Here is a 27822-nt window from a genome sequence, read left to right as displayed (position 1 = left end):
TAACAGTTTTAGCATTTTAAAAGACAAGAATGCTTGAGTAGAATAAGTGTCTTTGAAAAGGCAGCTGTTTTTCTTTATGAGTATGTCATCTGGGGACAAAAAGTAACATCTGGTCTCTCCAACCAGAAAGGACAAGGTCTTATAAAAGCTTATGGTGATTTGTGTAAATTTCAAACACTTTTCCCATACCAAGCCTAATGAAACTGAAATTCGACACCCTTCAAAACATGCCTAAGTTGGCTTCTCTGGCTTGGCAGAAATACAAAGTAGGAACAGAAATCCAAATCCTTGCAGCATGTAAACTAAAGAGTCAAAAATTCTGGGCAATTTCATGTGATCACTGGCACAGTTCCAAAGCAAGGCCTTAAAATAGGAGAAGCATTTAAGACTACCTCCTACACATGAGCACACTTCCAGTGGCCTCTTGCAGGATTCAGGCTAGTGATTCAGTACCCTGTCTTAACACACACATCATTGCCACAAGGAAGAGTGACCCAGCTTGAGCTAGACACATCAGAGCTTTGACAATAGAGAACTATAGGCACCTTGAGAAGGTCACTGGTTGGAAATCCACTGTCTTAGTCAGCTTGGGCTGCTATGACAGCCTGGCTGGTTTAGACAACAGACATTTCTCATGGTTCTGGAGACTGGTAATCCTTGATAAAGGTGCCAGGAGAGTTGATTTCTTGGTGAGGACTCTTCCTGGCTTACAGTCAGTTGCCTTCTTGCTATATTCACACATGGCAGAGAAAGGAAGCTCTGGTGTCTCTTCCTCTTATTATAAGGGCACTAATCCGATCATGGAGTCTTCACCCTTGTGACCTCATCTAAACCTGATTACCTTCTAAAGGCCCTGCCTCCAAATGCCATCACACTGGGGTTAGGGCTTCAACATGTGAATTTTGGGGACACTCAAACATTTAGTCCATGACATCCACCAACTCCAAACAACCTTGAGTGGCCAAATGATTTACTGTAGGACTCTTTCTTCAGCTTTCCTTTATGTATGTATGTATGTATGTATGTATGTATATATGGCTGCGTTGGGTCTTCATTGCTGGCGCGGGCTTTCTCTAGTTGCGGTGAGCGGGGGCTACTCTTCGTTGTGGTGTACGGGCTTCAGTAGTTGTGCCTCGCAGGCTTTAGAGCGTGGGCTCAGTAGTTGTGGCACATAGGCTTAGTAGCTCCGTGGTATGTGGGATCTTCCCAGACCAGGGCTTGAGCCCGTGTCCCCTGCATTGGCTGGCGGATTCTCAACCACTGTGCCAGCAGGGAAGCCCCAAGCTTTCCTTTTCTTGTGCTAAGAAATCCTGAATACAATCAGGAGAACAATCACTTGCTGCAAAATATAGTCTCCAAACTCTGATGAGTTGGTTGATGAATGGCAGCTGGGAGGAAGGTCCTTGTCCAGGAACCAGGTGCCTTGTTCAATCTTTTGATTCAAGATTTAGATGAAACACCAGAGAACAGGCTTATCAAAGGTGCAAATAGTACAAGGCTTAACAAGAGGGAGTGGGTGCCAGAATTAGAGTTCCAGAAATCTCCATGGGCTGAAGCAGTGAGTCAGATCTTACAAGGTGAAATTTAATGGAACTAGCTTTGTAAGGCTGTGCACTTGCATTTGAAAAATATGAAAACTACACAAGTTGAGATTGGGGAAGATGTGTCTTTACCAGCAACCTGGGTGGAAAAGACACACATTTCAGTCAAAACAAGGTTTCATATGAATGCAAAATGTGGTGTCTCTGCTGGAAAAGGTAATATAGTAATAATAGAAGCATGTCATCTGGAGTGAAGGATAATAGCCTGCTCGGACCCGCCTGTGCCCTGTGTTGAGGTCCAGACCTCACACTTAAAGAAAGAAATGTACACACTAGACCATGTGCAGAGGTAAGTATGCAGGATGGTGCAGAAACGCAGGGCTTTGCCACTCAGAGAGAGCTCAACAAACCAGGGGATGTGCCTATAAAGAAGATGACTTGGAGCCCCAACTGCTGCTTTCAGATGTCGTGAGGGAAAATAGTAAAACTGATTTTATTTGGCATGACATATTAGGGAAAGATTAAGGAAACTAATGAAAGCTACTGGGGCATAGAGTTTAATCTAATTGAAAATTTTCCGAAGTCAGATACAAACTTAACACTTCTTTTACTTCTCACAGCCGGAGTCTGGACATCCTGACAACGGTTCACTTCAGAAATCTTTAAGCTCAGTGTCCCATTGTATGTGTTAGGTTTAGGTTCTGCTGGGAGAAATAAGAAATCCCAAAGTAACAGTAACTTAAACCACATAGGGCTTTATATCTTCCTCACATCAAAACCAAAACCAAAACCAAAAATTCCAGAGGTGGGAAACAAGGCAGGGTCTTCTGTCATGCTACTCACCCGTCTTCAGTGAGCTGCCTCAGGGGCCAGGATGGCCTCTTGTGCGGGGAAGGAGGTAAAAGGTTGGAAGACAGAAAGGGTTCACTTCATCCCTTTCCAGAAGCTCCGCACAACCCTCTGCTTATACCTCGCTGGCCTGATTTAGCCCAAGTTGGAGTCTGAGAAATGTAGACTTCATGTCTGTGACGATGATATTACAGACTAGAAAGGGAATGCTTACTGAAGGGGGGGCGTGGATGTTCCAGGGTGCAGGAAGTCCTGCCGCCTCCCTTGAAGACCACAGCCTCCGTCTTCGCACCTCTTGTCCTGTCACTCCTTCTGCAGCTGCTTTTCCACTTTCACGCAGGTTGCAGTTCTGGTCCCTCCATCTGCCTCTAGGCTACTGGCCCCATGTGCCCCCCTCTTTCTCCTACCAGCCAGGGCTCTCAGCTGCGTCATGTGTCCTGTTTACTTTCCCTTGAGCATCCTCAACTCCCTCCACCTCTGGCCTTCACTGCACTCACTGGCCCAGATCTAACCCTGGATCTGAAATCTGCCTTTTACCCTTCCAGATAGGAATGGCCTAGCATTCCTGGATGTTATGACAAAACTATGGATACTGGTGCCGTGACAGTCCTTGAATTCAAGTGTCCGGTGGGCCTTTGGCTCTGCCCACCCATTCTCTCATTACATCACAGTTTTCTGTCCATGCCCCTCCATGGCTGATCTAAACCTTCATTATTTCTCTTAAGTATTGACCTCCTCATGCCCAGAAAATTATCTAATTTTCTAGCGCTTTCCCCCCCCCAAAAAAAAAACACCATCAGTTGTCATAGCTGACATCCATTGAGGTTTTGTTAACCTGAGATACTGTACTAACTGCTTGAAGTCTGTCATCTCATGTAAACCTTACAACTCAATACGGATTTATCATTTTTATCCTCAAATACAACCTTATATTCCTAGGATAAACAGTGCTTGGTCATGACGTGTTATCCTTTTAATATATTCTTGAATTTGGTTTGCCAATATTTTGTTGACAATTTGTGCATCTATGTTCGTGAGAGATATTGCCAACTCAAAATTAATGGAAAAATTGTAAAATAGTCAATTATACTTATTTTGAAGGTTTTTGAAAAGCTGAAATATGGCCCTTTTTTGGCTAGTGAAATTATTTCTAGATCATTTGAAAAAAAATCATTTACTGAGTTTATTTTTTAGCTTTCTGCAAAAAGTGTTTTGCCTTCGAGGTCCTCCGGCAACACTATGGCAGAATCCCCAAAGCTAAAAGTGGTCTACTCCACCTTCCCCTTTCTAGGACACTCCCACGTTACGAACTAGACATACCGAAATCGTCAGGGAAGTAGTCTGCTTCCAAGAATCCATGGGCTCAGTGATACTGGGTACTTGAGGCCTTTCAGCAAGCTTTTCATTTCAGTCCTCTTACTAACCATGAAGTCCCATGTCTCAAAACACAAATACCTGTAGTAGAGAGATTTCTAGCATTTACTTCAAATCTAACTCTTAAATCTGAACTTCTTCATGAACAAAGCCATCCATTTATATATGAACGAGGAGAAGATGAATCAAAATCATCTGCTAATTCAGAGCAATTTGCAAGTGTATTTCAGTAGGTTTGATAATATCCAGATATCATCAAAAAGGTCACTAAAGCATAAATATGTGTTTTTGTTCTTGGAGATCAAACACAAATTTTAAAATACATACATACGTACATGCAGTTTGCAGTTCAGGATACTAGAGTTCACTGTTAATTTGGAGGCTAAAAGAATAAATGAATGTAGCTTTTTAAATTCCCCATCATGTCAGATTTCAGCTTATTGATTTTTAGTTGTTTGGACATATTTACAAATTTTTGACTGTGGAATTCAGCTCTAAGCGTGTAGGCAGCTAAAATAATTGGATTGGCTGAGCTATGGTAAACTTCACAGCTAATACCCAGGATGACAGATTCAGAATTCATAAAATCCACATAGATTGGCCCTTTGGAGGGCATCAGCCAGTATGTTGAAATTGTACAAATTCAAATGTAAAATTCCTCTAAATATAAATATCAACAACATAAATGTAAACTGAGGGATGCAAACCTTAACAGCAATTCATGTGAAAAAACACTTTTTTTGTTTTTACTTTTTATTGAAAATAATCTGAATATCCCACAGAGGAATAAAAAAAAAACCTGATACCTTATAAACAGAGTATTCCTATCAGGGAGATGGTAATCCTGGATTCCGTGTTTATTAGAGCAGATAAATAAGAACTCTAAAGTTAGAACAAATCCAGAGAATCACTTAGAAGAGGCCAGCTTTCAAAATCTTCTTTAGGATTAGCAATGCATGTGAATGCTGTCATATTGAGTATTTTACCTTATTGTTCTGGGCAATGTGAATATATTTGTTAGTGACTGAGAATGCAACTCAGCAGCTGTATCTTCAATTTTTCCGTTTTCTTTTAACAGTATGCTTATTTTTCTGCCTGTGTTTCTGGAGTAGAATGAGCAGGGAGGACAGTGGAAGGTCTTAGACCAAGGGGGTGACAGGGCAGCAGAGCACATAGGGTCTCAGGGGTGAGAGTAAGGACTTGGGAATTGATTCGGGTGTGATGGCATATTCGTTGGTATCAGAGAATGGAAACCTCTGGCTAACTGAAGGAGAAAAGGATATAATTCAGTGAATTTGGTCCTTATAAAATCTTTGGAAAAGTTGGAGGAATGGGTTCTCAGTGGACCTCTGGGAGTACCTTTCAGAACAACTCCCCCACAAGGGCGTGCCATGGAAGCTGCTCTTCTACCAGTATCAGGAAGGAAGGGAATCAGGCTCTCATAGCATCCACTCTTCTCTGGAGCACACGGCTGGCAGTGGGATCAGGGATCGAGAAGCTGCTGCTTCTGCACCTGCCTCACTATATCTAGCAGACTGGTTCCTGGACACTGGGCTGCTGCTACAGAAAACAAAACAAAAACAAAAAACACCCACACTGTTGACGACGGTGCTTGCCACCAGCAGCAGTTAAGGCAGCTGCTAGCTAGCCTCATCTTAATCAGCAGAACCTAATGTGTGTCCAGAACACAACCGCGAGGTAGTTTCAAGCTCTGCGTACTGGAGAGGTTCAGAATTAATGCTGAGTATTGATCCACAGTATCAAGCACAGGTGGGAAGATTTCTAAGTGTTTAAGCAGAGGAACGAAGACATGATTTCACTTAACCTTTCCAAAGATCACTGTGGCACCTCTGGGAAAGGACCACAGGAGAGAGCAAGAGGGGATGAGGACAGGAAGAGAGGGGGACAGCCCAGTTGGAGGATATTGTAAATAGTAGGTGAGATGCAAGGGGATGGGCTTGGACCTGGGAGGTAGTGGTACAGGTGAGGAGAGTGGGAAGATTGGAGTTTTTCTGAAGGTAAGGTCAAACATATCTGCTGATGGTGTGGGTATGGGGTATAAGAAAGAGAGAAGACAAGAATGAATCCAAATTTGTTGGCCTGAGCAACTAGAAACCATTTACTGAGATGGGGAAAACTGGGGGAGAATCAGATTAGCCAGGAAAGTGGAAGCTATAAGTAGAGATGTCAGGTAGATTGGGGAGTCATCACATAGATGACATTTAAAGTCATGAGACCCGATGATTTAAAGCATGTAAGTGTATTAGAAAAGAAGTTTGATGGCTGAGCCCTAGGGCACTCCAGTGTTTAGATGGCAAGAAGGTGAAGAGGAAGCATGCAACAAAGGAGAGTGAGAAGGGTCAGCCAGTAAAGTAGGAGGACTGAGACAGAGCATGTTCTAGAATCAAGAAGAAAAAGCAAGTCGAGGAGGAGAGAGTTAGCACTTGTATCAGACACTGCTGGTGGGTTGTTTCCCATGAGGCAGGAGAATTGATCTCTGTATTTGACAACAGCGAGGTCATGCATTTTGGTGTAATGGTGAAAGCAACATCCTGATTGGAATAGGTTTAGGAGAGAAAGCAAGTATAGACAGCTCTTTCAAGAAAATTTACTGTGAAGGGGAGCAGAGAAATGATTTAGGAGCTTGAGGTAGATATTTGGGTTAAGGGATTTTTTTTAAGTTGGTCAATAATAGAACAGGTTTGTTTGCTGGTAGAAATGGTCCAATACTGAAGGAAAACTTTGACAACTAAGATGACACTTTATTATAGATTTTGGATCCTGTTTTTTTCTGCTTGACATTATGAACATTTTCCTGTTATTTTAATTTTTGTAGATGGCTTTAATGGCTGTATTACATTACCTGGAACAAATATAATGATTATAGAAGCCTTCTCCTTATGTTACATGTTTGGGCTGTTTACTCTTTTTGCTACTATAAATAATGCTAAGAGGAGCATCTGTCTATATTTGTCTCCCTGTCTTTGTCTGTTTTTATCATTTCTGGCTGAGAGGTTTAAATATTTTAAAGTCTCATATATTGACACATTTGCTTTCCAAAAATCATCTTCCAAGTTTTCAGTTTGGAATTTAAACATTTTTCTTTCAAAGAAAATAGCAGCTTCTCTAGACCTGACTTCTAGCTCAGTGTCATGCTGATGTATTGGCAAAATATTGGAGGCTCAGAAAAATGCCCTAAATGGTCCCACATCACTTCAGCAAGATTGTTTAGAAGCAGTTGCCAAAATTTCACTGCCAAGAAGTGTACTTTTTGCTTTATATATATTTTATGAAGTTTCCCAGTGGGAGAGATGAGTTACGCTGAAAAGAAAGCATCATCAAGTGAGGGATTTTATCTAGATCTTTCAGTTTTCTGTGGAACTGATGTTTTTTAACTTCCTACATAGAACTTTTCTGACAGTCCTGCTTATTGCTTCAGAATGGCTTAATGTCTCACAAAAAGTCTAGACGACTTTTTCTAGTTCTTCTTAGGACCTACTGTTTTAGGCAGGCCCAACTGAGGTCAAAGAAGAGCTATCCCATCAACAGAGTTACCTGGAAAGGGTCAGAGCTGCCCATAATAAAATGCTGGCCTAAGCTAAATAAAAGATGGAGTAAAATATGGTATAAGATTCTGTGAGAACAACAACAAAAAGAGATTCTATGAGAACAGTAAGACCTAATGGACTGCATCACTGATACTACCTCATAGCATGCATGATAGGTACTCCGTCATTGACTTTTCCACTGTCTCTTTACTTTGGATTGCTTCAGTCTGCCATATTGGTCACATAGGCTTTGCTTCTGTCTGTGACTTCACATTGAGAGACTTAAATCAGTTAAGGTCTCTGTAGCCAGACAGAAGCTTATGTGCTGCCTGTGCCGTGTCCCATTCCTGCCAGCATCTCTTGCCTTATCCCCAGGACTCACTGCCTCAGTCCCTGCTACCTTGCTTATAACTGGGCAACTCCCTCTTCCACTCAAGCAGCAAGTCACATATCTTACATTCCTGGTCAGAGTGGGAACTCAGGGACTCAATAAACATTCATTCATATGCCCTCATTCCTTTTCATCTTTCTGGTTCAATTTCTCATCACTTCATGCCTAGACAAATCTCTCCTAACCATTCTTCCTGTATTTTGAACTTTTGCTGTGTAGTCTATCTTAAATAATACAGGGGATTTCCCTGGTGGTCCAGTGGTTGAGACTCCGTGCTTCCACTGCAGGGGGCACGGGTTCAGTCCCTGGTTGGGGAACTGAAATCTTGCATGCCACGTGGTATGGACAAAAGATAAATAAATAAAGTTAAAAAAAATAATAATACCGCTTTTTAATCTTTCTGACTCATCATCCCATATACCCTCACCGCCCACCCCCCCATCATTCCATGACTCCCTGGTAATTACCAGAGAGATCTCTGCAGAGCATTCAGTTCCTCTGCGGTCTGGCTCATGTCTCCCTCTGTTCCGACCTGATTTTTTCCATGCATGGACAGGAACCCTTTGTTTCACCAACACTGGCCTAGTCATGTTAACCATTCAGAGGGAAGAACTCATCCCAGCTGTCCCTAATCTACTCACATGGACAGATTAGATGAGAATCAAGAACTGGGAAGGGTCTGAGATTTTACTCTACTTGAAGCACAGTAAGTTAGCCTGCTGCAGTTTCATGGATGCCAGTACAAGACACGAAACTTCAGGATCAGCAACAAAGGACTATAATATGTATATTGATCCACTTAATGGTGTCCCCTAAGCCCCTTAAGCTATCTTCACTCTTTTTCATTCTTTTTCCTTTTTGCTCCTTTTACGTAATGAATTCTACTCTCCTGTCTTCAAGTTTGCTGATACTTTTTTTCCACTTGGTCTAGTCAGCTGTTGAGCCACTCTATTGAATTTTTCAGTTCAGTTATTGTATTCTTCAGCTCTATGATTTGTTTTTGGTACTTTTTAATATTTTCTATCTCTTTGTTGCAATTCTCACTTTGCTCATGCCTTGCCCTCCCGACCTCTGTGAGCTTCTTTATGACTATTATTTTGAAATCTCTATCAGTTAAATCACTTATCTCCATTTCATTAACATTGGTTTCTGGAGTTTATCTTATTTTGTCTGGAACGTATTTCCTTGTTTGTTCATTTTTCTGATATTCTGTGTTGGTTTCTGTACATTAAAGAGCCACTTCTTCTTGTCTTCACAGACTGGTCTTGAGTAGAAGATGAACCTTGTAAATCAGTCCAGCCCAACCTTTGTTGCTTCTCAAACCTTTGTGATTGTCCAAGCTGCTGTCTTTGTTCCTAGTGGTTGCCGGTGGTTGAGGGTGTGCCAAGACCTGTCAGTGTACCAAAGGGGAGGGTCATCAAGATGCAGGCTGATTAGAAGCTGGACACTCAAGGCTGCAGCTGGGAAAGTATGCTGTTAAACTCCTTCCCAGGAGAAACTAGGAGATAGGTGTTTTTGCCTGCTTCCTCTCGGAGCCCTGGGGGAAGAGCTGAGGCAAGTGCTTACATGTGTGCTTGTTAATAACTATTTCTTTGTTTGTTACAGTTCTGTAGGACTAGTGAATGCAAGCCCTATTGGCTTTCAGAGTCAGATGTTCTGGGGGCATGTACCTTGGGCTGCAGCTGCAAAAGCTGGGGTGCCAGATATGTGGATAAGCTCCTTCCAGAGAGTTGCTGGTGACCCGATTTATTGCTGGACCAAACCAGAGAGAGAAGACAATGGAAATGCCCACCAACCCTTCTGGGATCCAGGGAGAATCTCAGCTAGCAGCTAGATGAGTGCTAATTAGAAGCTGGACCCTTGGGCAGCAGCTTGTGATACATGCAGTCGAACTCTGCCAGGGAAGACTGAGAGGTGGACTTTTTTGCCAGCTCCCTCTGCACTGAGCCCGGGTGGGGATAGCCACAGTGAATGCTCATGCCCTCATTAGGAACTGCTGCTTCATTGCTACAGTTCTGTGGGTCTCCTGAACACAAGCTCTACTGGCTTTCAGAGCCAGGTGTTTTGGGGTCCTGTCCCTTTGGTGGGAGCTTTAAAAGTGGGAGTGATAGATATGTGGTCCAAACCCTTTGCTTCTCAGGGAGAAGCTGGAAGCTGGGGAATCCCCTGTCGATGGTCTGGTGCTGTGCCAGGGTCCAATGTATAGGAGTCACTCAAGTAGTTTCTGAATTTCTCTCAAAGGGAGTTACAACTTATTAGCCATATGTTCAGTGTATCTGTGGGATGAGGGAAATTCAGGAATCTCCTATATCACCATCTTGGAGTTCTAAAGGAAATTTGATAAGGAGAAAGGAAGGCTAGGCAAAAACATGCTAACTATAAAAACCACATAAGGTATTCTTACTTACTGATGACAAAATTGATGCTTTGAGAGATTAAATAATTTGTGCAGGTGGTAACTGGCAGAACCAGACCTTTATCAAGTCTATTTGACTACAAAACCCATGTTTGTAACCAAGGTGATATAATGACCCCTTGCTCACCCTTGCACCCATAGTGACTGGTACACTGTTAGCATAAGATGAACATTCCATAAGTATTCCCTGCGTGATTGAATGAAAAGAGGAATAAATAAATAGAGATAATGGCAAGTGGCCAAAAGTGGCTGAAGCTTAAGATGTGTGGAGATTTGTGTAGGTATGTGAGGGTAAAGGTGTAGGATGGCCCTACACGTCTCTCCCAATCTTATTTTCCCTAAGTAGGCTGTACTTTACCACCACATTCCACAAATCTTGCTGCAGCATATTTTTACTTTTTTCTGGCCAGTAATGCATCTTCCTTCCCCCACCCCTGGCCCATTTAACCTCCTTCATGATTGAAGCCTTCCTAGATAGTTTCTATTCTCCTAGATCTTCCCTGTCTGTGAACCCAAAAGAAAGTTTCCTCTCTACAACATTAATTGTGTTGATAATACTGGTTTGCACAGTTTGCTTGTTGCTTCATGTCTAATACATATTAAACAGCGCATCTCTCTAGTCAGATTAGCATCAGCTGTGTGAGGACAGATAAAGGCTATTCCCACTCAGGCCTAAGTAGTGAGAAACAAATGAAAGGAGCTCCATAAATAATTATTTCTTGATTAATTGTTGAGGTATTTGTTAAAAAATCAATAGTCTATATTTGGAAATGGCAAAGCTGAACTCCCTGGTTGTAGATTAATCAGAGCATGATTTAAAGGTTGTAGACTCAGGACCTGGCCCTACCACTGATTTACTGACCTGATGCCAGACGTTTATCTTTACTGTGCTTGAATTCTGCCCTGTATGCTATTCAGTGAGCAGAATGGGAGGGCCAGAAGTCATGTAAATTATTTAGAATTCATTAAAAAAAGTACTTAGAAAGACAACTAGAAAATCAGAACAAGCCACTGCTCCCTGTATGTCCTGCATAATTTACTAAAAACAAGCACCACTTCTGACCTGGTCATTTCTTCCATTCTAATGTAGAAACCATAAAATGCCTTTACAGTTAATCTCTCTGATTTGGTTTGTCTTGGGCAGAGTTCAAAATCCTATTTCTTTTTGTTTTTTTTATGTGGGATCTTCCCGGACCAGGGCTCGAACCCGTGTCCCCTGCATTAGCAGGTGGATTCTTAACCACTGTGCCACCAGGGAAGCCCCAAAATCCTATTTCTTTTTCAGTGCTTTCCTCACTTTTTTTCAAGGAGTTTTTTTTTTTTTTTGTGAATGAGGCTTAAGATATTTTTGTGTGTGTCAGATGTTTTCTCTGGAGGACTTTTTTATTCTCTCAATAGTACTATACAGATTTTGACATTCTTCTTCCAAATGTGTTTACCCGATGTTACCAGTAAATACTTAGAGGGAGAAGCACCAAAGATTAACAGTAAGAAAATAAATGCAGAGCAAAAATCAGGTGTCCCAAATTTCCTTTCTTGAGAACACATATCCTGGAACTGAGAAAATGAAATAGAAGCTTACAGAAGGAGTTAGGGAGCATAGCAAAATACATGCACACATACATATAAATCAATCCTTACTAACCAAAATAAGCATAGCTCTCAGATAATCCTTCTCCCCTAAGAACATTTTACAGGACAGTGAGTGGGCAGAAGTTGCTGAGCATCTGTCTGAAGGCAATAATTAAAGATCATCATCTATTTCTTTCCTTTACCTAGTCAGTGGTATTTAGGTGAAATTTTTAGCTTTTGTAAGATTAGAATTCCCTAGAGCAGCAGGGTGAGTGTCTTAATCCATTTGTGCTACTGTACCCAAAATACCATAGACTGAGTGGCTTACAAACAAAAGAAATTTATTTCTCACAGTTCTGAAGGCCGGGAAATGCAGAATCAAGGTACTAGCAGATTAGGTGTCTGTTGAGAATCTGGTGAGGGTCTGCTTCCTGGTTCGTAGGCACTGTCTTTCTGCTGTGTTCTCACATGGCAGAAGGGGCAAGGGAGCTCTCTGTGGCTTCTTTTATAAGGGCACTAATTCCTTTAGGGAGGGTTCTACCCTCATGACCTAATCACCTCTCAAAGGTTCCACCTCCAAATACCATCACATCAGGGATTAGGTTTCAACATGTGAATTTGGGGGGGGGGGGTGCCGACACAAACATTCAGTCTATAACAGTGAGTGTTCGCAAGATCTAAAAGATGTTAAAGTGTAGCTGTAACTGAAAATGGTGAAATGAAGAATGATATTGAGCAAAGTATTAGAACAGAACAATTTGCAGAAATCTGCCCATAACAAACATCAAAGCTTTCTGAAGTGCCAAAAACATCTTTGTACATTAAGACCCAGATGTGAAAACCTTCAGAACACCTTTTCTCTTTTGAAAATACCCTAAAAGTAAAACTTTGAAGGTTTCTGGATCCTGTGGGTCTAACTGTCAATTTGTGTGTTTCTGCTCTTTTTTCTTCTGTCTCCTTAAAGTAAAAACCCCTACTGCTACATGTTACAAAAAACTGCAGTTTCTACTTTTGATCAATTTTCATATTATTGAAGCCACAAAACAAATGCAGGGAGGGTGAAAATACCTTCGAATTCCGTTTTCTGTGTAGAAGGTAAGGAAGGAGAAGACAGAGGGGTGCCCTCGTGAGGCACCTTGAGGACACCAGAAAGAAATGGGAGTTGCCCCCCAAGGCTGCCTGTAGCTCCTTTGTTATTAATTCCACAAGGCAAACAAGATAGAAAGCACAGAATATTGGGTCATTTCAGGGGATCACTTATTGCAGGGTGAGAGCGACAAAGATAACAAGGAGAACTGAGGGTCTCAAAGTGGGACATTAATGCTATTTTTTAAAGGCATCACAAAACTTTCATTATGGAGATCAGAGCCAAAGCAATTTCAATTTTATGAATTTTACATCAGTATACCAATTGAATTTCTGAGGATTAAAATATGTAATATTCCATCATATAGAATTATCAAACTAATACACCTTCATGTAAATATATTGACTCTACAAAGCCATTTTCCGTAATTTTGTAGCAGTCAGTGCCCAAAGATAAAGCCTAGGAATTTCAGATAATAAGTCCAAGAAGTTTAAAACTGCAACACACAGCTTTTTCTTTTTAGAGAGCAAATGAATGCATTTCTCAGAATCATTTTTTTATCACAGTCATCTCCAAGGAATTCTCAGATATGCAAAACAAAGGGCAAAATCATACAGAGAATTCTCTGAGTGGGTTTACAAATATAAGTTCTCTGGCTGAGAGGAGCCCTATAGGTTTCACGCATCACCATGGCAGGAAAGGAGCAGGGCCAGTGAGCTCCGTGTGGGCCGTGTTTCTAAGCAGGGTTCCTCCTCAGTGGAGGAAGGGGAGCTTTGTTAGTTACTAGCCTTGGATAAGTTAATTATCCCCTGAGCCCAGTTTTCCCAGCTATGAAACTAAAATAATAGTAGCTATGCTGGATTTTAAGAGGGTCAAATGAGATAATGTATGTGGAAGTCTCGTCTACCCAATATTGGATGTGGAAGGACTAAAGGTTAAAAACTCTGAACTACTGCCGCCAGGAAAGATGTGCATATTAAATAGGGAAGAAAGTGGATTTGGCCCAATGGGGAATCCTTTATAGCATAGACTGAAAATGAAAATCATTCTCCCCACCAAAAGAAATATACCAGGAAAGGCCCTCCGGTTGGGGTGATGTGGGCAGAACACAAAAGAGAGAAAGAGGAAGAGATAATCAAAAAGTAGGAAAAATTAGTGGCAGGATTTTTACACCTTATATTAAATGAAGCAAACCTCATTAGGGATGACATTGATAATGATCCAGTGCTTCAGGTCTTTGAGGTCAGTAAAGTGGACCGAACTGATGCAGGGGATGAAAACAAAACAAAACAAAAAAAACCCCCAAACACCTTTTTAACCTCTAGAACATAAAAATGCTGAATATGATCCAAAAAAAGTTTTTAATACATTACTCAGCTCAAAATCTAGAAATGAACAGGAAACTCCAGGTCAGAATGGTGAGTGGAAGCTGAAGCCAGGGAACTAATTCTATCTGTGGGACCTGACGCTTGGGGACTGAGGGCCGAGTGGGGAGTGAGTTCTGACCCCAGTGTGCGTGCCCCGAGACAGAGCACAAGAGCAACTCCGGTGGGAAAATCAGTGGGAGTTTGCCTTCCCCTGAGGAGGTTGGGAGAAAAAAAAACCACTCATGAGAAATCTGAACCCTAGTCCTGCACTGCACATAAGTGTGAAGTCTGCATTCACGTGGGAGGGACACCAGGTTAAGAACTTAACACGAGAGATCCAGCACAGGTGAGCCCACTGTGCTCCCAACATAGGAAACACGAAACCACTGTGTAAGGATGAAGTTGCAACCAGCACACAGGGGATCCCCACAGAAAACAACCCAAGGAAGGGAATCTCACAGTAAAAAATAATACTAATAAAAATTGTAAAGTGACATGAGAAAGCAAAACAAAGAGAATCAGGAAAGTAGATGTTGCTGGAAGATGTGCCTTCCAGGACTGGAAGGTGATAGAACCATATAAAAGAATTTAAAACAAGCGTGTTTAAAATGTTTAAAGAAAGAAATGGGATAAGATGCGTACAGCATGAAAAAAGAGCACACCTTTGACAGAACCAAAAAGATAGTCTTGAAACTAAATACATGGCCGTTGGAACTCAAAAGCTCAAAGATTAGAAAAATAGATGTACAGAAAGTGAAAATTAGTAAATTTGTAGAGAAGTATAAGAATGTCAACCAAAATGCAGCACAGAGGATAAAACAAAAGTGAAATTAAGACACATGCTCTAATTTATGTCTTGGAAGAGTTTTGAAGGGAGAGAATGGGGGAAGGGGGCTATATTTGAAGAATGGCTCATAAGAAAGGCTTGTTGGATGAATCAGTGGACTTTTAGGTTATGAAGTGAAATCCAGTATTCAAATCTAGTGATTAAATAAATGTGGTAGAAATTGCTGTAGGATAATTACAATATTTAATAGTAAAACGAAATGGGAACGATACTAATATTTTTTATCTAAGACCGTTAAGTTCAATATCTACCCTAAGATAGAAAAGGCAGCTTAGCAAAATGAGCTTAAAGTATCCACAGACGTGGCAGAGGGGTTGACTGAGACAGCTTGACCTTATCCCAATGTTATTTCTGTGACTGATAACTGATGATCCACATTATAAATGACCCACAGGGGGCACATGTGAGGGAGAAAGTCAGGAGAATTCCCACTGGAGCTGTCACAGAGCTCAGCTCTAAACTCACCTCCTCTTCAAGAGAACTGATGTTCTGGAGGGAACCAATCCAGTCCTACAGCGGGAGGGCCAGCTGACTCCGCACAAAGAACATGCGACAAAAACACGTGTTTTGATGTGGCACATATTTTATCTGTTTCCTAATGTTAACATACCTACCTCATTTCTCCAAAATACTTGAAGAGGAGTTGGCGCACAGCCCGCTCCACGCCACGGAGATTTCCACCCACTTCTGCTTCACATGTCGTTTCCTGTCCAGTAAAGGGAGTGGGCAGTTTGTTAGCAAAGATACACTCTCGCCAGTCACCACCTCCCCAACACCTGTGCCTGCACACACCTGTTCTCTCTCATCTGGAAGTTACTGGGTTGGGGTGGTTATATTTGGGGAGCTATGGATGCCTCCAGCAGCTCCTTCAAAGAGAAGTGGTGCGGTCGAGAAAGGTCCCCAGGGCAGTGGTCCCCTAAAGCAACAGCATCGCCATCGCCTGGAACTTACTAGAAATGCAGAATCTTGGGCGCCACCCCAGACCTCCTGGAGCAGAAACTCTAGGGGCAGGCCCAGCCTTCTCTGTTGTAACAGGCCTCCAGGTGATTCTGATTCTCACTCAGGTCTGAGAACCACTGGACTAGGGGAACCAATCTTTGAGCAGGAGCTACTTTCAGGATGAAAGGATTTCATATTCTTTTGAAGCAGAAGTCCACCCACATGGGGTGTGTGAGCTGCACCCTCCCTGCTGCACCAGGGAGGGCTGGGCACTTCTAATTGACTCCAAGCCCAGAGAAAAAGCCAGTATTCTTCTAAAGCTTTCCCAGGCAACCACTGTCAATCGATTACAGGGGGCAAGTGGGATGATACTTATTTGCCACCCTACAAAGACTTTCTCCTTGACCAAACTTTTAGGTAGGCTTCTCTGAGCTCTCTTTTTAACTAGGCCTCCTCCTTGGTCTCTGTTCTTGGCCTACCAAGCCCAGTTTTAGCAAAAAACCTGCTAAGTTGGCTTAGAGTCTCCCCATGTTTGGTATCTGATTAAATTCCTCATCCCCCACCATTGATGTCTAGGTCCTTGGCCTGCCTTCAGCAAGAATCCTGTTAGACCAGTTTAGCAAGAATCTCCTTACTCTTGACATCCCCTCTTAGTAATTTTCTACTCACTGCCCCTCTCACGCTGCTTGGCTATAAATCCCCAGCCGTTTTTGCTGTATTTGGAGTTAAGCTCAGCTTTATTGATGTCTCTCTCCCCTGTTGCAATAATACTGAATAAAATCTGTCACCCTTAACTAGCATCTTGCTCTGTTTCTCTTTTACACACCTTAGCTGATGGTGAATAAAAACTCTATCTTACGAGACATATGTTATCATCTGTTATCTAATTTTGTAGGCCAGGCTAGAAAGTAAACTTAAAACAATGTGAGGACAGGAACCAAACTTCACTAAGTCTTATCTCTCATAGCCCTAGAATGTAGTGAGCCAAGCCCTTTTGTATGTATTTTTAAAAATACCAATTACAATCAGAAAAAATTAAAATTGGTGTAAAGTGTACTTAAGGCTCAGACGATCCTGTAAAGAAAGAAATGCTTTTATTATACTTAGAAAAGTCACCAGTGGCCTCCTAATTTCTAAACCCAGTGGCTCATATTCCACGTGAGGCAATATTGGGTTTTCATCACCATCATTAAATGCCTGAATTTTGTTGCCCCAGTAATTTCCATCCATTTCTTTGCAAGCACCAAATCCTATTTTGCAGTATGTTCATGTAACCTACTTATTTCTCAGAGAACCTGATTACATTTTAGCATAGCCTGCATAAAAGGAAAACAACTAGAGTTCCTTAAATGATGAAACTTTAATTCAAAGAATATAAGAGGAAGAAAGGAAAAAAAAAGTCTTTTTGAGGTTCCCAGAGGAGTTCATCAGCTCAAAGGCAAATGACATTTGACTTTCTGGGAAAGGAAATGTGCTGCACTGGATTATAATTCAATTTCTAGATTTCATGAACTCTAATTTTCCCTCTGTAATAGTTACATAAATTTTAAAGAAGAAAAAGGTAAAGCAATTTTCCCCTTTTTAAATCAAAGATAAATGCCAGTGGGCTTTGGAATTAATTTCAAAGCATGGAGTGAATTTTGCCAATAGCTACTTCTGCATTTGCATCAGGTATTTCATTAGAAATTATTTTTAATTAAGGTGATATCATAGTGCTTCGCTTTCTGAAGGTTAGGGGAGAATTAGCACCATTCTCTGGTGAGCTGTGTAGAAAGTGTTTCCCATAGATTTGTTTCAATTTGACATTCTTGTGAATAACCCAGAGCTAAGAAAGAAAGCTACACCCCTGATATGCTAGAATAGATGTTTCTGGTTAAGGGTAAGTGAGTGAGCAAAGTACAGAGAGGCACTGCTGGGAATTGTGCTGGGGGTTCCACAGCCAGAAAACACTTGCTGATTGGAAGAGGTGATGGTTCTGAGCCTGTCTTGCCCTAACCTGGCCCGGTGCCCTCAGACACAAATGCAGGATGCGCTCCTTGGCCCATGTGCTTTTCAGAGTGGCTGTTTAGCCCTGTCATCTGCCTCCGTCACCCAGAGCTACTGAGGTGGCCTCTGATGGCACTTAATGTTGTAACCCTGTCACCTGACACAGCCCTGGCACACAGTAGATGGGCAACATCTGATTAGTAACTGAATGGTTAAACAGCTTTCAGGCCTGACCCCAGGTTGCTCCGACCTCCAGACCTCGTTGACTTCTTCTGCCCTGGAACTCTTTCCACCTGAGTCTCCTTTCCTTTGCAAGGAGAAAGGAGAGATACATTAATTCCACCTAATATTCTAGCTAGCTAGTTTGTTACTCCTTTCAGATACCCTAAGGTCTTCATTCAGTTCAGGCCTCCAGGCGTATTTGCAGGTCAGTGGGAGAAACATTTTGGGCCGGGAGGGCCTGTTTCTGCCCCCTCAGAAGACCCCGGAAGTAGGGTTCCTGGGAAGCAGCAGCTGCGGAACGTTCTCCTTGGCAGAGAAGAGTCAGCAATGCCTTGGCTACTCCTGATGCAAATGCAGAATGCTGCCCAGAGGGGGACAGTGTTTGCAGTAGTCCTGGGTTCTAAAAATAACAGCTGTTGGAGCATGCGGAGACTGTCGTGGTGTCCACAGTATGGAAAGAACTCATTGGAGAGGTCCTCTGCTTTGCAGCTTCTCTCCTATATAAAAGACAGACATCTTTTAATGTTGCATCTCAATGCTTTGTGGATTCAGGATCTCAAGTAGCTAATAGAGGGAGGCAACCCACCGATTCCATAAAAATTTTCGAAAACGCACTGGGCATGGAATTATTCTAGCATATCTAGTGTGGCAGATGTGGGGTAAACTAGGGCAGAATGCTGTCCCATCTCTTGTTTGTGTTAGTGTGTAGCTAAACATCCAGAAGCTGTCTTAGAAAAAGGAATCAGGAGTGTAAGACATGTGGCACGTTCCATTTGTGCTGAAACTAAAAGGCACGTAGTTGTGATGTCAGTACATTACACGCTGAGGGCAGAGCAACCACACAGAAATGAAACTTCTTGCCCCCTTGAGGACCAGAGCTTTTTGATGTTGGAACAGATGATATAAGGAGGAATATCTCACACCTTTTAACTAAGAGGTATTGGTACAAATTCACCCAAATGAATTAACATTTTCATGTGGCTCATCTGGTGGTAACAGAATCAGCGGAAGTTAATCCAAATTCACTAACCAAAACAGGCTACCTTCACGTTTTCCTACTAATAATGAGAATTAGCACCTTTTTCCTTTTTTATGGCAGTTTGTATTTGAACTACACAGTTGGCCCTCAGTATCCATGTGGGATTGGTTCCAGGAACTCCACAGACACCAAAATCCATGGGTGTTCAAGTCCCTTATATAACGTGGTGTAGTATTTGCATATAACCTACACACATCCTCCCGTATGCTTTAAATCATCTCTTGATTACTTGTAATACCTAATACAATGTAACTGCTATGTAAATGGTTGCTGGTGTGTGGCAAATTCAAGTTTTGCTTTTTGGAACTTTCTAGAATTAAAAAAAACTTCCAGTCCACAGTTAGTCGAATCCGCAGATGCAGAACCTGCAGATATGGAGGGCCAACTGTATTTGCTATTCTAAGTGTCATTCATGGGCTGGAGAATGTAAATTCAACAGCAAAGAATGACCTTGACATAGGAAAAAAGGAAAGGGATGAGAGATGCAGTTTATCAAGATACTCTTTTAGTTTCCTTTTTTTTCCCCCCAGAAAAACTTAGCACTGCACAGAGAACAAATTTAAGCAATGATCTTGCTAGAGATCATTGTGGAACTCACTTTTTAAAACCCTATAAATTCCCCATCAGACAACAGGGATATTATTATATGTGTAATGTCTTATGATTATAATAGGAAAGAACAATTATTTGCAAATATAAGTATCCTTATGTATAATTGTGATTTTAAGATTATATATTAGTTTAGGAAAGACCATATGCCTTTGGGGGGAAAATAATTAAACATTCAACTCAAATTTTAAAAACACAGGAAAGAAAAAAATTTAAAGCTGGAAAATTAGAAAAACTGAAATTAGTAAAATACATAGAACCAAAAGCTGTTTATTTTTAATCTTATTAAAATAAAATTTCTAGCAAACTTAATAAAAAACAGCAAAATGCAAACACAAAGCAAACAAAATTAGAGATGAGAGCGAGAACATAACTACCCCAGAGATGAGGAATTAATACGCAGACGTTAAGTGGCTGAATTATCCGTGCCTTGGGCAAGACTGCAGGTCCGTATCAAAGAAGGAGAATAAAAGCAAGAGCTGATCTGTTAGACCAGTGGTGCCGGTAGCCTGCCATAAGGCATGTCTAGAACTCTCTCCAAGGAACAGAATCTGTGAACATGGTAAATAAAGGCATGCTGTGTTTCCATACTCCTCTGCAAGAACAGAATCTGTGGAATAGTTACTAATATCCTCTGATGTTTTACGCTTTCTAAAACACTTTGTAGTATGCCATTTTATATTGAAAAAACAACAACAACAACCGCCCTGGGAGATAAGTATTATTATCGTCGTCCCATTTTACAGTCATGGAAACTCAGGATTAGAGAGAGGACATAAACTCCCCAAGGACACTCGCCTGGTGGTGGTAGAGACAGGACTTGAGGCAAAGTCCATGCTCTCGGCTCTGTCGGAATATGCCACATTCCTCCTGACTGGCTTTACTGCTACTTGGGGAACACTTTAACATTCTCCATCACGAGAACGTGTTCATTAAAGAGGAAAGAATGTTCATAGTCTATAACCTAGGCAGATTATTTGGACCTGCAGGAAGAAGAAAGTCATTTCTAGAGAGACACTATTGGATATGGTTTGCAGCGGCAGACTCTTTAAAATGGATAGTTCATCAGAAAAGTGCTAATCAAACTGATTGATAAGAGGCCGTGAGGAAATAATTAGGCCCAGAAACTTTGAGGAAATTCTTAAGAGTTGTGGCCATGATTTGATGCTAAGTGTCAGCATTTCAAGTTCTTACCGAGTGGTGGAGAGCTTAGGAAACTAATTAGCATGTATTGTGGTGACCACAATACCCCTAAATTGCCGATTTTTAAAACCATTTATTGGTCTTGAATGGTGAAACAACAGCTTTTTTAAGACATGGGGGCCTCAGGAGCAAAGGAGAACCTTATCACTTATGGCCTCGGGAAAATAGTTGGTCAAGGGGAGGAACCACGTGATGTTTCCACTGCAGCTGTGACCAAAACATAGGAGGATATGTCACTGATAAGTTAGTGAAACAAGCCAGCCTTCAAGGAAAGTCCAGATGTGGAAATGCTGGCAGAGCTGGGGAAGAGAGAGACATCAGTCATCAGCATCCACGGGTAGTCTGTTGAAGCTGAAGTGGGAGGCGATGTCTTTTTTTCTTGCTGGTGGAAGGAGTCATGGCAGAAAAGGAAACAGAAGGCACCACAAGATTAGAAGGATTCTGGAGTGTGTGTACCATGTGTCAGTTCATTGACATGATAACTTGAAACCAAGCATGGCTTTGCCAAGTGCAATGAGTTATGATGGGGGAAGAGACACTTATGTTTGAAGTGAGGTTTTCCTTTGGTGGAATTTTCAGGATGGTTATAAAAGAGAGGAAAATTCTACTGACTGTCAAAAACTTTTCTCAGTATAGCTGCAAGTGCTGAGCAAGTGTCTGAGTTCAGTCGATTTAAACCATTCAGGAAGCGAGTAGCTCTAAACCCCATAGGCCAAGGGGAAACCTTTATTTCCCATCAACTGAGATGCTAGTGGGAATAATGAATGTGGTGAAAGCTGTGGCCAAGACTGAGCCGTGAGCAGAATGCTGGCGGGACAGGAATGAGGGCAAACATCACTGATCCTGGAAGGGAAGGCAACCAAAATACTTTCCATTTTCCTCCTGATTTGGTGCCTTACAGTGGTAAGTGTGCTGCCTTCTGTACAGTTAATTCCTCTCAGTGGCCTAATGCGTCCATATAAGTTACTTCAGCTGTCAATTACAAAAGCTTGTTTCTTTGGGGGAGTGAGTGGCAAGCAAGATATATGAGCATGCTTCCTTAATTTAGCTTCCCAGCTTTCCCAGGACTCCCCTGATAAGTTCCTTCTGAATGTTTCATCTGTTTGTTGAATTTCCACTTGGGCAAAATAGCTAACTCATTCCCCAAGGCTGGTTTCTACTGTAGAGGACACACCCTCCGATTGGATATTTAATTCTGCTAATGGATTGTTTTTTCACATTCATTTCTTATTTCAGGCAGATTTTTTAAAACCTTAATAAGACAAATAATATTGAAAGCAAATATATAGGCCAATAATCTGAGTGGTTTAGTTAACATTTTCTGTAACACATAAACCTTAAAAATTGATTCAAGTAGAGAACCTGGATAGACCAATGGCTTTGACGAGATTTGAGAAAGTTACCAAAGAAAGTACAACCAGAGGCCCTGGGCTCAAAGGTTTTCATGGTCTAGTTCCTTTAAGCTTTCAAAGGACAGATGATTCCCTTTAACTAATAACTCAGTATAGGAAAAAAAAATTAATTTTATAAAAGCAAGATAATCTTTATTTTAATGAAAAGAAAGGTATAGCCAATCTCATTTATTAAAATGCATAAATAAAATTCCAAATAAATGACTAGAAAATAAAATTAGTGCTGTATATTAGAATAATAATCTGCCATAATGAAGAAGATTTTATCTAGGAAGAAAAGAATGGATTAATATTAGGCAAGCTAATGAAATAAAACATCACTTTGATAAAATATGAGGAAAAAAATTAACCATGTCAATACATATTGAAAAGGCATTCAGTGTAGTTGTTACCATTACTGATTTAGATAAATTATTTTAAATTTAATTTTGGAAGTGTGTTAGCTATCTATTTCTGGATAACAAACTACCCTCAAATTAGCCACTTAAAAAAATAAGCATTTATGGGCTTCCCTGGTGGCACGGTGGTTGGGAGTCTGCCTGCTAATGTGGGGGACACGGGTTCGAGCCCTGGTCTGGGAGGATCCCACATGCCGTGGAGCAACTCAGCCCGTGAGCCACAACTACTGAGCCTGCGCGTCTGGAGCCTGTGCTCCGCAACAAGAGAGGCCACAATAGTGAGGGGCCCGCGCACCGCGATGAAGAGTGGCCCCCGCTCGCCGCAACTGGAGAGAGCCCTAGCACAGAAACGAAGACCCAACATAGCAATCAATCAATCAATCAATCAATCTATAAAATAAATAAATCTTTAAAAAAAAAAAGCATTTATTACCTCACAAGGTTTTTATGGGTGAAGAATTCAGGAGCAGCTGAGTTGGATGATTCTGGCTCAGGGGCTTTCATGAGGTTGCACCCAAGATCCCGGCCAGGGCTGCAGTCTTCCGAAGGCTAGCCGGGCCAGAGTATCTGCTTCCACGCATACATAGGCTCACTTACATGCCCAGCGAGGCAGCACACTGGCGGGACAGGAGGCCTTAGCTCCTCACCACTGTAGCGCTGACTGAGTGTCCTCACAGCATGGCAGCTGGCTTCCCTCAGGGTGAGTGAGCAGGAAAAAATCACCAGGCAGAAGTCTCACTGTCTTTTATGAGCTAGCCCAGATGTCACAAAACATCATTACCGTAGTATCCCTGTTGGTTACACGGATCAGCCATATTCATTATGGGAGGAGACTGTACAAAGATGTGACTACCAGAAGGCAGGAATCATCAGGGGCACCTTGGAGGCTGGCTATCCCATATAGTTTCTCATAAGATAATATAAATTACATCTGTTTTAAGCCACAGACAACCTCAAAGTGGAAATCCTAGAGGAAGTTGCAGTAAAACTCAAAATAAAACCAAGATGCCTGGTATAGTCTTATTAGTCAGTAATATTAGTCAATATTATAGAAGTTTCAGCTAATGCAACACAAAAAACAAATAAGTAAATTTATTGAAAGAGAACATTTTCAATTATTTGCAAACCATATGGAAATAGAAACAGAAAACTCACTCACTCCAACAATAACCAGTTAGAAAATGCCTTTCACCATAGCACCAATAATCACCAAGCAGCCAGAAATCTCCTAAACATAAGAAAACTACACTTTACTGAGAGTTCTGAGGAACTGATAACTGCAGAGGTGCACCGTGTTCTCTAATGGGCAGATATAATAATGAAAACGTTAATTGTTTCCAAAATAATTTAAAAGTTTATTGTTTCAATAGGTATCCGAACAGGCTTTTTAAAATTGTTTTAACGCTAGGTTAACAAACAGGTAAAACATCTAGGTGGATTTTGAAAAGGAAGAGGAAGGCTAGGGAAGTCATCTTCCCAGATACTAAAACACATCTTAGAAATCATAGAAATCAAGCTTGAATATACAATGGAGAAAAGACAGCCTCTTCAATAAGTGGTGCAGGGAAAACTGGACAGCTACATGTGAAAGAATGAAATTGGAACACTCCCTAACACCATACACAAAAATAAACTCAAACTGGATTCAAGACCTAAATGTAAGGCCAGACACTATAAAATTCTTAGAGGAAAACATAGGTAGGCAGAACACTCTATGATATAAATCACAGCAAGATCCTTTTTGACCCACCTCCTAGAGAAATGGAAATAAAAACAAAAATAAACAAATGGGACCTAATGAAACTTAAAAGCTTTTGCACAGCAAAGGAAACCATAAACAAGACAAAAAGACAATCCTCAGAATGGGAGAAAATATTTGCAAATGAAGCAACTGACAAAGGATTAATCTCCAAAATTTACAAGCAGCTCCTGCAGCTCAATATCAAAAAAACAAACAACCCAATCCAAAAATGGGCAGAAGACCTAAATAGACATTTCTCCAAAGAAGATATACAGATTGCCAACAAACACATGAAAGGATGCTCAACCTCACTAATTATTAGAGAAATGCAAATCAAAACTACAATGAGGTATCACCTCACACCAGTTAGAATGGGCATCATCAGAAAATCTACAAACAACAAATGCTGGAGAGGGTGTGGAGAAAAGGGAACCCTCTTGCACTGTTGGTGGGAATGTAAATTGATACAGCCACTTTGGAGAACTGTATGGAGGTTCCTTAAAAAACTAAAAGTAGAACTACCATATGACCCAGCAATCCCACTACTGGGCATATACCCTGAGAAAACCATAATTCAAAAAGAGTCATGTACCACCATGTTCGTTGCAGCTCTATTTCCAATAGCCAGGACATGGAAGCAACCTAAGTGTTCATCGACAGATGAATGGATAAAGAAGATGTGGCACATATATACAATGGAATATTACTCAGCCATAGAAAGAAACGAAATTGAGTTACTTGCAGTGAGGTGGATGGACCTAGAGTCTGTCATACAGAGTGAAGTAAATCAGAAAGAGAAAAACAAATACCGTATGCTAACACCACATATATGGAATTAAAAAAAAAATTGGTTATGAAGAACGTAGTGGCAGGACAGGAATAAAGACGCAGACATTGAGAATGGACTTGAGGACATGGGGAAGGGGAAGGGTAACCTGGGACGAAGTGAGAGAGTGGCATGGACTTATATACACTACCAAACGTAAAATCGATAGCTAGTGGGAAGCAGCCGCATAGCACAGGGAGATCAGCTCGGTGCTTTGTGACCACCTAGAGGGGTGGGATAGGGAGTGTGGGAGGGAGATGCAAGAGGGAGGAGATATGGGGATATATGTATATGTATAGCTCATTCAATTTGTTATAAAGCAGAAACTAACCATTGTAAAGCAATTGTACTTTAATAAAGATGTTAAAAAAATAAAGAAATCAAGCTTGATATGGATGCAAAAATAGAGATAAATCAATGTCACAAAATAAATAGTTCAGGAATAGCCCAACATATATGCATTTAAAATAATAATTTAAATCTTCAGTGCAGCTTAGTATATACATATAAGAATTCAAAATAACATCACAAATTGGAGAGGAAATGAAAGCCTTTAAAGAATATAATACTGGGTTAATTGGTTAGAGATGTGGAAAAAAATGAGCTGAAATAGGGAACACAGTACTGGGAATGAAATATCTCCATTCTGGGAGTTTGATAAGACCAAATGTCTAAAGAGACAACATCTCCACTTTCAAATCTTCCCAAATTCTGATCCATATTTCCAAATAAATAGAAAGTGGATATACCTGGTGTCTTGTTTTCTCCACTATTTCCAAAGCTTCTCCTTATGTGGTAGCTTTAATTTTAACCAAATTTTCAGGAAAACTCACTTTACTTTCAGATAGGGCCTGATTTCAGGAAACGAGACAAGTTGTTTTAATCTGACCAGTGTCCCTTGTAAAGATTCAGAAACCTAGTTCAGCCTTTCAAACTTCTACAAAGTTTGAATTTACTCACCCACCAAATTAAACCTTTTCCTTGTTTTGTCTCTACCTTATCCTTCCAAAGTGGTTTAACAGGAGAGAAGGGTAGGAGCTGGAGAGGTTTTATATTTCAGACTTTTCTTTTTGCAATATTTTGAATCGTCTACTGCCAAAAGACTCAGAATATGTGTACAAATACAAAGATCATCTAACCAGAAGAAAGTGGGACACATTACCAGTGTTGAAAGTAAGACTGGCTATGATGAAAGACTTACTGCGTAGGGCTTTAACTTCCTTTATAGAAACCAGTTCCTCTCACCCTGTGTCAGAGCAAAAGGTCATAGTAGATTTGAAAATAAACACCTTTTTTATGTGAACCCAAAACAAACAGTAACAAGTTGATGGGTTGATCTGACTTGAGTGGATTATTCCAATTTATGGCTTAGTAATGCTGAGTGAAATTCGCTGTGGTCCAGCTGCCTGGGCAGCTTATCCAAATCCCATTCCCACCCCAGAATCCGGATCTTGGCTCCCCCTCATTCTCTAAGTCTCCTCTCTATCTTCATTTTATATCAGAATCACCTAGAGATTTTCACAAAATTGCAGAGGCCTAGGCCCCCAGTATGAGGCTAACAGCTTCCCCCAAGAGATTCTAACGTGACCGGAGGATGAAAATCACCGTTCTAAGTCATTGTCTATTGGAACTCTCCCTGGAATTTTTTTCCTCCAACATGCCACCAATATCTCTGATTTTAGAATAGTAAATTCAATACTTATAGATTTGTAAAATATTTTTTCTTTTACATATGTTGTTAGAATACACTCTCCTTTATTATTTCTTTGGTATATAATATGCTCATATTCATGAAATTGTTACAATTTTTGGTAAGTGAATTATTCTTCCCATCATTTACACTTACTCTAAAGCTCAGTACCAAAATGGTGGGTACTTCTGTACAATTCATTATGTACCAGGCACGTCTAGACACTTTATATATACTTTATACTTTATATGTACTTTATACTTTATATATATTCAATCCTCACAGCATCCTGTGAGTTAACTAATATTATTGTCACCCCCATCTTCAACTGAGGAACTCAGGCCATAGAGAAGTGAAGTAATTTACCCAAGGTCACACAGCAGAGCCATATTTGAGCCTAAGTTTTCTGGCTCTTATCTGGTATGTGATTCTACCTCTCCTGCTCCATATTTTGTGTCTTTCTTGAAACTTTTTCAAAGCACAAATGCAGCAGAATAAATAGCTTCGCTAGTGAAGATAGAGTTAAAGCATGTCAGTTTTCCTGACTTGTGAACAAACTGTAATGTGGCTTGTTTTTGTTTTCCCCATAGGTGGACAAATCAGGTAAGAGTAAAATTACAGATAGAGAAGGAATCTAATTGTGAGTCACCTGGGCTTTTGGCAGAGGCTGAAAGTCCCTCACAACTTCTAACAGTCCTTCACTGTGGCCAGAGATGGCTTTGGTGGCAAAGGTTTACACAATAGATAATTTTACCTGCCATCGTT

This window comes from Eschrichtius robustus, chromosome 18 (assembly GCF_028021215.1).
Source record: "Eschrichtius robustus isolate mEscRob2 chromosome 18, mEscRob2.pri, whole genome shotgun sequence".
Classification (NCBI taxonomy): domain Eukaryota; kingdom Metazoa; phylum Chordata; class Mammalia; order Artiodactyla; family Eschrichtiidae; genus Eschrichtius; species Eschrichtius robustus.
The sequence above is the reverse complement of the archived record's forward strand: the minus strand, read 5'-3'. Positions refer to the sequence as shown.